We start from the raw sequence: 9,907 nt of genomic DNA, 5'->3' as shown, positions 1-9,907 counted from the left end.
ATATTATTATTGATATACTTCATTCATCATGTTACATAACCAATAATGATCACACAAAAATATTTGTTAACTGTACCTACGTCCCATATAAAATTATGTATTAAAAAAACTTTTATTTTATGTATTTATTGTATTAAAGCCAAATAATGACTTCCGGAAAAGGGACATGGGTCTATGATATAATAATAAAAATATTTATTTGATTTGATTTCAATCTACCTTATACTGAGAGAGATACGCGTACATGAGATTTAATTAAATAGCACAATCAAGTCATATTAATACCAAATTACCATGAAATACCTTACACCAGTGATTCCCAACCGCTGTGCCGCGGCGCATAAGTGCGCCGCGACATTATTTAAGTGTGCCGTGTAATTTGTGTCTTACATTGTAATATTGTGTATTAGATATCTCCTAAAAATAAAAATTGATAAAATGTCCACATGGAAAGACACAGCTATTATTATACATTCGATAATACCCGATACGCCCGATACTGGTATTACAAGCAGTCCTTGAGCAACTGATCCTCGGTATAGTGATAATCGTGCGCGTGTTATTACGTAACGGCCGTAACGTGTTAATTTTGATCAAGAAATATTGTACTTAAATTTAAAAATGGATAGATTTGTAAAAAAGCTTAAATTAACGAATGACGTTGATGCTAATGTAAATGACAACAATTTAAATTTAGAAATCAATATTAAACAATTCACTTCAATAAGTGATAAAAGTTTAAATTTAAAAGTTAAACGTAAATATACTGATGATTAGTTATGTTTTGGATTTACGTGGAATGGCAATACTGACTGTCCTTTACCTGTTTGTATCGTTTGTGGTGAAAAGTTAAGCAATGAAGCAATGGAACCCAGTAAATTGAAAAGGCATTTAACAACAAAACATCCGGGTGAGTCATTAAAAACACGACTATATTTTGAACGCCTCCTGAATTCAAATAAAAGAGCTGCATCTAGTATGGTAAAAAGAGTGACTATATCTGATAAAGCTCTTAAAGCATCATTTAAAGTCGTAGAACTGATTGCTAAAAAAAAAGAACTCTCATGTTATTGGCGGAAAATTAATAGGACCAGCCTGTTTAGCTATGGTTGAAACAATGTTAGGTAAAGAATCTAAAGATGTTATATCCAAAGTTCCACTTTCCAACAATACTATTAGCCGCCGAATAAATGAAATGGCTGATGATATTAATGACATTGTTTTAGAAAAAATTAAAAATCAAAAATTATTTTCATTACAAATATACAAGAGTACTGACAGAATTTCTAAAGCTCAATTACTAGGTTTTGGCAGATTTTTTGATAATTCTAATATTGTTGAGCAGTTTTTATTTCGTAAAGAATTAAAGTCAACAACAACAGGGAAGGACATATTTGACGTAGTAAATATTTTTTTTGAAAAATCCAGATTATCATGGAATTATTGTTGTGGTGTGTGCACTGATGGAGCTCCGTCTATGACCGGAAAATATAAAGGTTTTGTTACTCTGGCTAAAATTAAAAATCAAGCTATGATTATAACACACTGTTTTCTTCATCGAGAAGCTCTAGTTGCAAAAAAATTAGGAGAAAAAATGTTAAATGTCTTAAATGATGTTATTAAAATTGTGAATTACATTAAATCTCAGCCATTGAAAACAAGGATTTTTGAAACTATTTGTAAGGAAATGGGTTCAGATCATATACATTTATTACTACACACAGAAGTAAGGTGGCTATCACGAGGTCAAGTGTTTAATTGAGTTATTGAATTGAAAGAAGAGTTAGAATTATTTTTTGAAAAAGAAAATCTCCCAGTATACATTTTTTTTCGAAATGAAAACTGGTGTTACATTTCGGCATACTTGGCTGATATATTTAAAAGGCTTAGACGTAATACAATGTCTGATTAATTAAGTGTGAACGAAAGGTTATAGTACTATCGTAATAAACGAAAATTAGTACATAGTCATGATTTTATTACGAAGTACCTAGTTTGATGGTAAAACTTATAATAAATAGTTTCAAATTAATTATATGCATTATTCAATTTTGTTTGAACATTTACCCATGAGTATAACATTGTACTTTTTTAAGGGTGTCCTTATAAATCCCTTCAAAAACGACTAAGTAAAAAAAGGTCCATGGCAAAGTCCACTAGAAAATGTTGTAGATACAGTATTAAAGTGTGCGTAAATTCTGTCCAAAATCTAAAATTGATTTAGATAAATAAAGCTAACAATTAAATGTTATAAAGTTTAACCGTTTAAAATTAAGTTATATGATCAAATGCATATCAACGCACCGACGGTACCTAATCGATGATTGTGATTTGTGGTTAATTTGATACTTATGTTACATGATCTAATCGATATAAAAGATATCGACGCGTACCGATGTTTATCACATTTAGTAGATTATTAATAAAGTTGTCTGATAAATGTATATATAATTTGAAACAGTTACAGAAAAAAAAACAATACATAAATTATTATTATTTCATATAGGTAATATAGGCACATTTCAAAATGTCGAATATTATTTTACTTATTATAATTTGTACAATTTAAAAAGGATTTTAATATATTTATATATAAACTATGTATTTATTTTAGATTCTGAGTGGAGCGCTGAATCTATTGATTTTACAATGAAGTGTATTTTTTTTGTGTGTGTGAAAAGTAGTCGAAATAATGCTTAGATCAGTGCTTCTCAACCACGGGAGGCGTGTAAACATTTCTGGGAAGGCGTAAGCAGTCATTACGAAGTAAAAATTTGTTTATTTAATTATTTTTATTTTATAATGTAGGGAAAAAATTTAAAATAAAAAGAGACCGGTTATCGGGTACCTATCGATAAAGATTACGTGTATTAAACAATACTCAATAACTCAAATACTCATAATCTTCTAACTTAATCGTTTATGCCACCACGTCGTCCGTAAATAAATCAGCGCGACGAGATGATGCCTGGGGAAGAGGCCATGAGTTTAGACTAGATTTATTTTCGTTTCGCTGTTCGACATTGCACGTAGTGTAGTAGTACGACAGTACGTAGTCATCGCGAGTGTACGTTGAAGTAATATTATCCGAAAATAAGAACGTACATCGATGATAATGTCAAATTTGGTTTTACGTTTATTGAAAAGTATGGTAGATAGCCAAACACTTTAGTAGGTTGTTTGTCACGTTATGTTGAGTAACGATTCCCTCTGACCAAGTCGACTAGAAAGACATTTAACCACAGTTCATCCGATGCTAAAATAAAGACCTAAGGAGTTTTTGTTCCTAAAAAAACGGTTTAAGTAAAATGAAACTTGACAGTACCGGAAAATTTGAAGCAAATAATGAAAAAATTATTGAAGCTTCATTCAACATCGCCTTTTGTTGATGAAGAGCAAAATAAACCATACATCTTGGGTGAAACATTAATCAAGCCTAGCTACCATACTCAAATCTGTTGAAATAGTACTTGGAGGACAAAGTAAAAGGAAAACAGCTCAAATATCTCTTTCAAATAATACAGTGAAACGACGCATAGATGAATTAGCTTTAGACATAAAAAAAAATCAGTTGATTCATAAATTACAGAATTCCACATTCTTTACTATTCAGTGTGATGAATCAACTGATGTGGTCCATTGTTTCCATCTACTAGTTTACTTCCGTTTTATTATTTCTACTTCAAATGCCAGTGACGTTTTGTCTGCCATTAACATATTTTTTTTATCAGAATGGTCTCTCTTGGAAAAATGTTGTAGGTGTGCGTACAGACAATGTTAGGGCTACAATCAGGTTTTATAACGCTCGTCGCTCGTGAAAGAAAAAACCCGTCAATAATTAGTTCTCATTGTGTAATACATCGACCAGCTTTAGGTGCAAAAACGCTGCCATCTAAACTTAAAAATGTACTTGATTATGTATATAAGTTGTTAATATCATCAAAAGCAGTGCACTTAATTCACGTATTTTTAAGATTTTTTGTGCAGATTTATCCCCCGAACATTCTATATTATTATTCCATACAGAGGTTTGTTGGTTATCCAAAAGGAATACGTTTGAACGAAGTGGAAATTATTCTTTTGCAATTAAAAAAAGACGACCTTCGTCAGAACTTCTCTCTGCTGATGAACGTTTTTATATCATTGGATTAAAAAATAAAGTGATTAAAAATCTTGACAGTTTGGTTGATGAATTCGATATTTATATTATATTTATATTATAATACGATATTTTAAGAATCTTTCAAACGAAAATTGGAAATATACTCTGACACGTTGTCTATTCAATACAAACGTAGACACATTACCAGATAATCTTCAAGAACATTAAATCGAGCTGAAAAATGATTCACGCACGAAAATTGATTTTTAACAGCGGCAGTTCATTGGAAGAGTTTTTGGTGAAATACCGACCTATTTATCCTGAAATTTCATATTAAGCATAAGATTCTTTTTACAATCTTCATCGACTTATTTATGTTAGTAAGGTTTTTAGCTTAGTAGTATACATGTGTATGTTCATAGTCTTTCTTTTTCACCGCGGTAATTTCACAACGTTCAAGGAAGGATGTCCCCCTTGAACACAATGATTTTACCGTGACAAAAATCACGGGGAGATTTCACAGTCGTTGTCCACCTATTTGCCTCTCACACAAAAATATTTACCGTATAGCATTTTACAGGGAGATTTCACATTTTTTGTCCACGAATTCTCCCCTTACACAAAATATTTACCGTATTTTAAAATTACAAGGAGTTCAAAACCGGAAGGTCAAATTATATTTTTATACGTGTTTGAAGTTAACATTTTTACAACGTTGCAGGATATTCACTCGATTTTTCAAGTAGGGGGATTTTCTTATTCTATTTAATTCTAAAACGAATAATTGTAAATACTTGAAATTTACACTATAATATATTTATCTTATCAATTCCTTAACTTTTCAAAATATGTTGACGGACATTTTCAATTATCGACTAGTTAAATTGTTACAATAAATAATTGTTAAAGTAGCAGTTAAAAATATTAAAAATACATAGGCACAATTATTTTTTATAAAGATTTAAAGTTTGAACTTTGAAAAAATTTATCAAATGATGATTTTGTAGTTAAAAGTTTATAAAATTGTATAGCTATGGATTGAAAATTTAAAACAAGGCTCCTCGTAAATAGGTTATTCTGTAACCAAAAAATCTAAAAAATATAAATACACAGTTTTTTTTTAGAGTTATTTTATGTTCAAATTTGAGCGAAATTAGATATTTAAATGAAAAAGAATGATTTTAGTTAAGTTTTATATTTTAAAAATATTATTTGCGGGTACTTGAAAGTTTTAAAGTGTACTATTATATACAAATATGAATATATGATAATAAACAAATAATAATAATTCAACTTAACTGACTACCGTATTAACAATAACATTATAAATATGATATAAAATATCCTAGGCTGACAAACCGTCTCCGCCCAGAATCGTTTTTCGTTAACAATAATATTATACATTGAATTCAAATTTAACACAATTTAACACTGTCATCCCCTTATATCCTACTGTACAGTAAAGCGACATCCACATACCCGTTTTTTTTTATTATATTAAGGTTTTTTTTTTTTTATCACACGCTCATTTTTTGGAATTTGCACGTATCCAAAATTTAACTAGCCGTTTTTTGAGCGGAATTTACAATTACACAATTCTATATAGAGATCTAAAATTAAATAGCAATAGGTACCAATCAGATTCAAAATAATTATCTTTAATATGTTCATGAAAAGCAAATAGATGTACACTAGCTGTTGTTTCGTTTGTAACTGGATCTGAATGAGCTTAGTTATTAAACTTATGCAGAGTAATATTAATGTTCTATGTGCAACAGACTACATGTAAGTAGTTACTGTAACCAACAAATCTAAAAAATATACATAAACACATTTTTTTATAGTTATTTTAAGTTAAAATTTGCACAAAACTACATATGTATTAAAATCAACAAAAAAAAATTTTAAAAAAATTACGGTAGTAATATTTTGTTAAAAATTAAAATTAAAAAGATAAATAAACTATATTATGCACAAATTCTATATTTTTACTCACACACTTAATTCATATTTAAATATATTTCAAAATTAAACTATTTTTATTTTTTAAGCCTTATCATTACTATTGGCATATAGGCAATATCCTGCAGTAGCTACCCTGAAATTGGTGAGAAATTATATTATTCCAACGGCTCATGTAGTCGTGATTGATCGATGTACCTATTTGAATAACCAAATAATCCATATTATATAATCTGCATTAAATTAAATTTTTATTTGAGATTTCTTGAACTAGTTTAATATTATGTATAATACATTAACATATTTAATGAATGAGGTGAATCCAATTATTGCTTTTTGGTAAAATATAAACATAGGTACTTAAAAATCTATCATTCCATCAATGCATAGACAAATTATATAAATCAACAATTTGCATATATTTTAATACAATTGACCCATTCCAGATGGAATTACAATTCAGTGTGTAGGTATAACTCATTTCACTAGGTAATCAAAATATATCTATAATAATACTACGTACAACAATCTTATTATTTGAACAATAAAAAACAAGGTATTTGTTTAAAAAAAAAATAGTAATAATGTTTAAAGCAAATCGTAGGCAGTGCAAATAATTAACTAGTGGTTTTTCGACATGCTGCGAGTTGTAATAAATTATTACATACATAAATGGTTGTCCTAGCATTTTCCTCACAATTTAATAGAGATCATACAAAACCATATCAGGATAGGGCTCAACCCACATATTTATTTAAGGAAGGAAACCTTACCATCCACTTGCATGGTTCGTGGAATCGGACGCCCGAAACTACAGTGAGTAGGACATGACATAATGTCCGAACCTGATTGGACGATATTTTTAACCTGTGAACAATATTGTTGTTGTGATTTTATGTTATTATTGCTTTGAAAAGTTTTTTTAAACATAAACAGTATAACACGGGTCTTTTAGAACAAGTTGGAAAAGCAATGGCAAAATCAAAAAAAACTAAATTTATGATTAAATTGATTAAATCTCAAACCTGTAGGTAGGTACCGGTAATATTAAGGCTTGTTAGTCATGACGCACAATGACGAACGAAAAATATATCGCCAAAAGTCATACACAGTATTCATTTGAAAATTTCGAATAAGACAAGGACACGGGCATTTGTACAAATCACTCTGCTGAAATCTGATATTTTTGTCTACATAAACATAATAGTGATAAAGTTAAACTTGATATAACTTAAAATTAAAATTTCAAGTTATGAATCGTATTGTATAAATATATTAAAACTTATGATTAGATAATATACGTTGTTATCCTTGTCAACTTTTTATACAGAAACTTAAAAAAAAATTGTTTACTTAAGAACCAACGGGAATTCGGGTGTAGGAAGATTCGTTTGCTGTATTATTTCTGACTCTCTGGTGAAATGTGTATAGATACTTGAAGATACAGCCCTCCTTATAGTTTTTTAATGATATACTGCAGGGTGGTAAGTACTTCACCACTTCGATGAGTTACTTGCTAAATATTGGTTTTCGTTTGAACTTTATAGCATGAAAGTTTGGGGCTTCAAAAGTGTGTAAACGTGACAAACAGGTCTACATTAAACAGCTAAGAACATCTTGATGTGATAATGCTGAAGAGCGCCAAAGATTACACTTTGCACCGGTCCCGTTTGATCGTGGTCCGTTTGTAATGTTCTTTAAAAACTGCGATGGCAAATAAATTGAAAATGATAAGTCACTTTTCGAGCAGCTACAACTACGTGTTTGCCTGTTTGAAGTTGTACAAGTGTGAAAAACTGTGTGTTCTACTGATATTATAAATGTGCAACCTAAAGTCCAATGAATATAATAACTATCAATATAATTGATAATTTATTCATCGATGATTGTCGTTTCATTGGACCTTGGAGTGGGTAGGTTCTAGAACCGTTCAGTATACTACAACATTTTCGAATCACGTATAACAGTGTTGAGGGAGTAAATAGTTGTGTTGTATTTATATTATTATTTGAGTAAAATGGATTCGTAATGATGAGTGTAATAGAGAATTTCGACATCGCGACAAATCTACCGCAAAATTAATCAGACATAAATTTAATAATTATAAACGTGGTGGCTTACCAAGAAGTCAAACGTGAGCGTATATACACTACCACCCATATATTTCGTTAAAATATAACGTTCATTTATTGATCAGTTAAAAACAAATTACTTAAAAACAAATAATTATTCAAACATCCCACGCACACACGATCTCGGACTGAATGTTGATGAATCGACCCGCGACAGTAAGCTTTTGATGTCAACGACGATTGATATTTAATACAATTATGGCACTCACACACACACACACATAGACTGATTTTCGGTGGTCGAATTATTGTTAGGTACATCATCACCATGACTATAATGATATGATAATATTATTACTCTGTATCAACAGTCATCGTATGTAATAATAACCAAGGCTGGGCATTAACGAATTAAAAAGTTAAAGTTAAGTTAAAAACTTAATTTTATTTGAACTTTTTAACTTAACTAGTTACTTTTGGCTTTTCATTAACTTAACTGTTAACTTACTAAATTTCTTTCTTAATTAACGAATTAATTTTTCATTTTAAGAAGTAAGTTAAATTAATTTATTTTGTTTTTAATTTTATAATATTTCACTATTTCAGTCTATTTCGTTTTCATATCAAAAATATGTATCGTAAATTGTTTAAAGTTAAAAACAGGGCCTTGCACCCGATTTAACCCGAACCCCTAACACCCCTAAACACCTTTAAAAAATCAAACACCCGAAACCCGTATAACCCGAATGATTCTGTTTTCAAAACACCCGTGTTAACCAAAACCCGAATAAATATTCGGGTTAACCCGAAATCCCGAATAATTTTTTTTTCTCATTCTTCATGCGACATATCATTTCGTATGTATTTCTTGTGGTGAGTTCGATTTTGTAGAGTTAAATAATCAATAATAATAATAACAGGAACAATCTAACAAACAATCATAGGTAATTTCTTGAAAATAAAATCCATTAAAATGTTTAATAATTTAATTGATTCTGATTAAAATACGAAGTATTTAATTATTTCTTATACCTATTATATGATATAATTTATTACTTTATTACTTTATTGGTAAAATAAATCCAAATATAGCCAATAGCAATATAAAATAGACGTGGTCTCAACAAAACTGAAAGTATTGACAGCGGTGACCAAAATACCAAACACTAATAACTAATAATAACTTGTGTTATTTCATTATTTGCGACGAACTTCCAAAGCGGAATTACCTATGTCCTATAATATCTAATTTAGTAACTCGAATATCGTAATACGCGGCTATATGTATTATTTACCAGTGTTTCGGTAATCACGAAATCATAATTTATATTTTATTTTATTTGTCTATGGCTCAACAGTCAGCGCCCCCATGATCTATTTTAAACTTTAAATATTTTATTATTTATTATATCCATCGACTTGGCGTTGGTATGTGAGAAATTGTACATATTTTTGTAATTTGTATCACATTCGGTCTACGAGTCTACGACGCGCCTCTCACTACGTACCTACTCAATTTTCATTTGTATTATTATTTCATCGTACAATTTATAAGTACCTATATATTTTTTATATTACCTTTTAGTTATAGTATAATAGTTATAATATTATAATATTAGTTATAATATTATTTATAATATTTATAAAGATTAATTTTTTTAATTTTTTATTAGTTATAATATTAGTTATAATATTATTCATAATATTTATAAAGATTAATTTTTTTAATTTTTAAGTCATCACAAAATAATCAATACCTATTCTGTTATAT

General features: G+C 29.2%; 1 protein-coding gene and 1 pseudogene across 1 annotated transcript in view; one reads left to right on the top strand and one right to left on the bottom strand.

The window, feature by feature from the left end:
• Positions 1–621: 621 nt before the first annotated feature.
• LOC132934587 (zinc finger BED domain-containing protein 5-like) lies at positions 622–1,304 on the top strand (annotated as a pseudogene).
• Positions 1,305–8,423: 7,119 nt separating this feature from the next.
• The window catches only part of LOC132935833 (E3 ubiquitin-protein ligase Siah2-like), an 89,934-nt gene continuing 88,450 nt past the window's right edge, over positions 8,424–9,907 (bottom strand). The window contains exon 4 of the mRNA XM_061002467.1: positions 8,424–8,468. The gene's annotated coding sequence lies outside the window, so the exon portion shown is untranslated. The remainder of the gene's footprint in view (positions 8,469–9,907) is intronic.

The sequence above is a fragment of the Metopolophium dirhodum genome, chromosome 1 (genome assembly GCF_019925205.1).
Source record: "Metopolophium dirhodum isolate CAU chromosome 1, ASM1992520v1, whole genome shotgun sequence".
Taxonomy (NCBI): domain Eukaryota; kingdom Metazoa; phylum Arthropoda; class Insecta; order Hemiptera; family Aphididae; genus Metopolophium; species Metopolophium dirhodum.
This window is presented reverse-complemented; position numbering and strand designations above follow the sequence as displayed.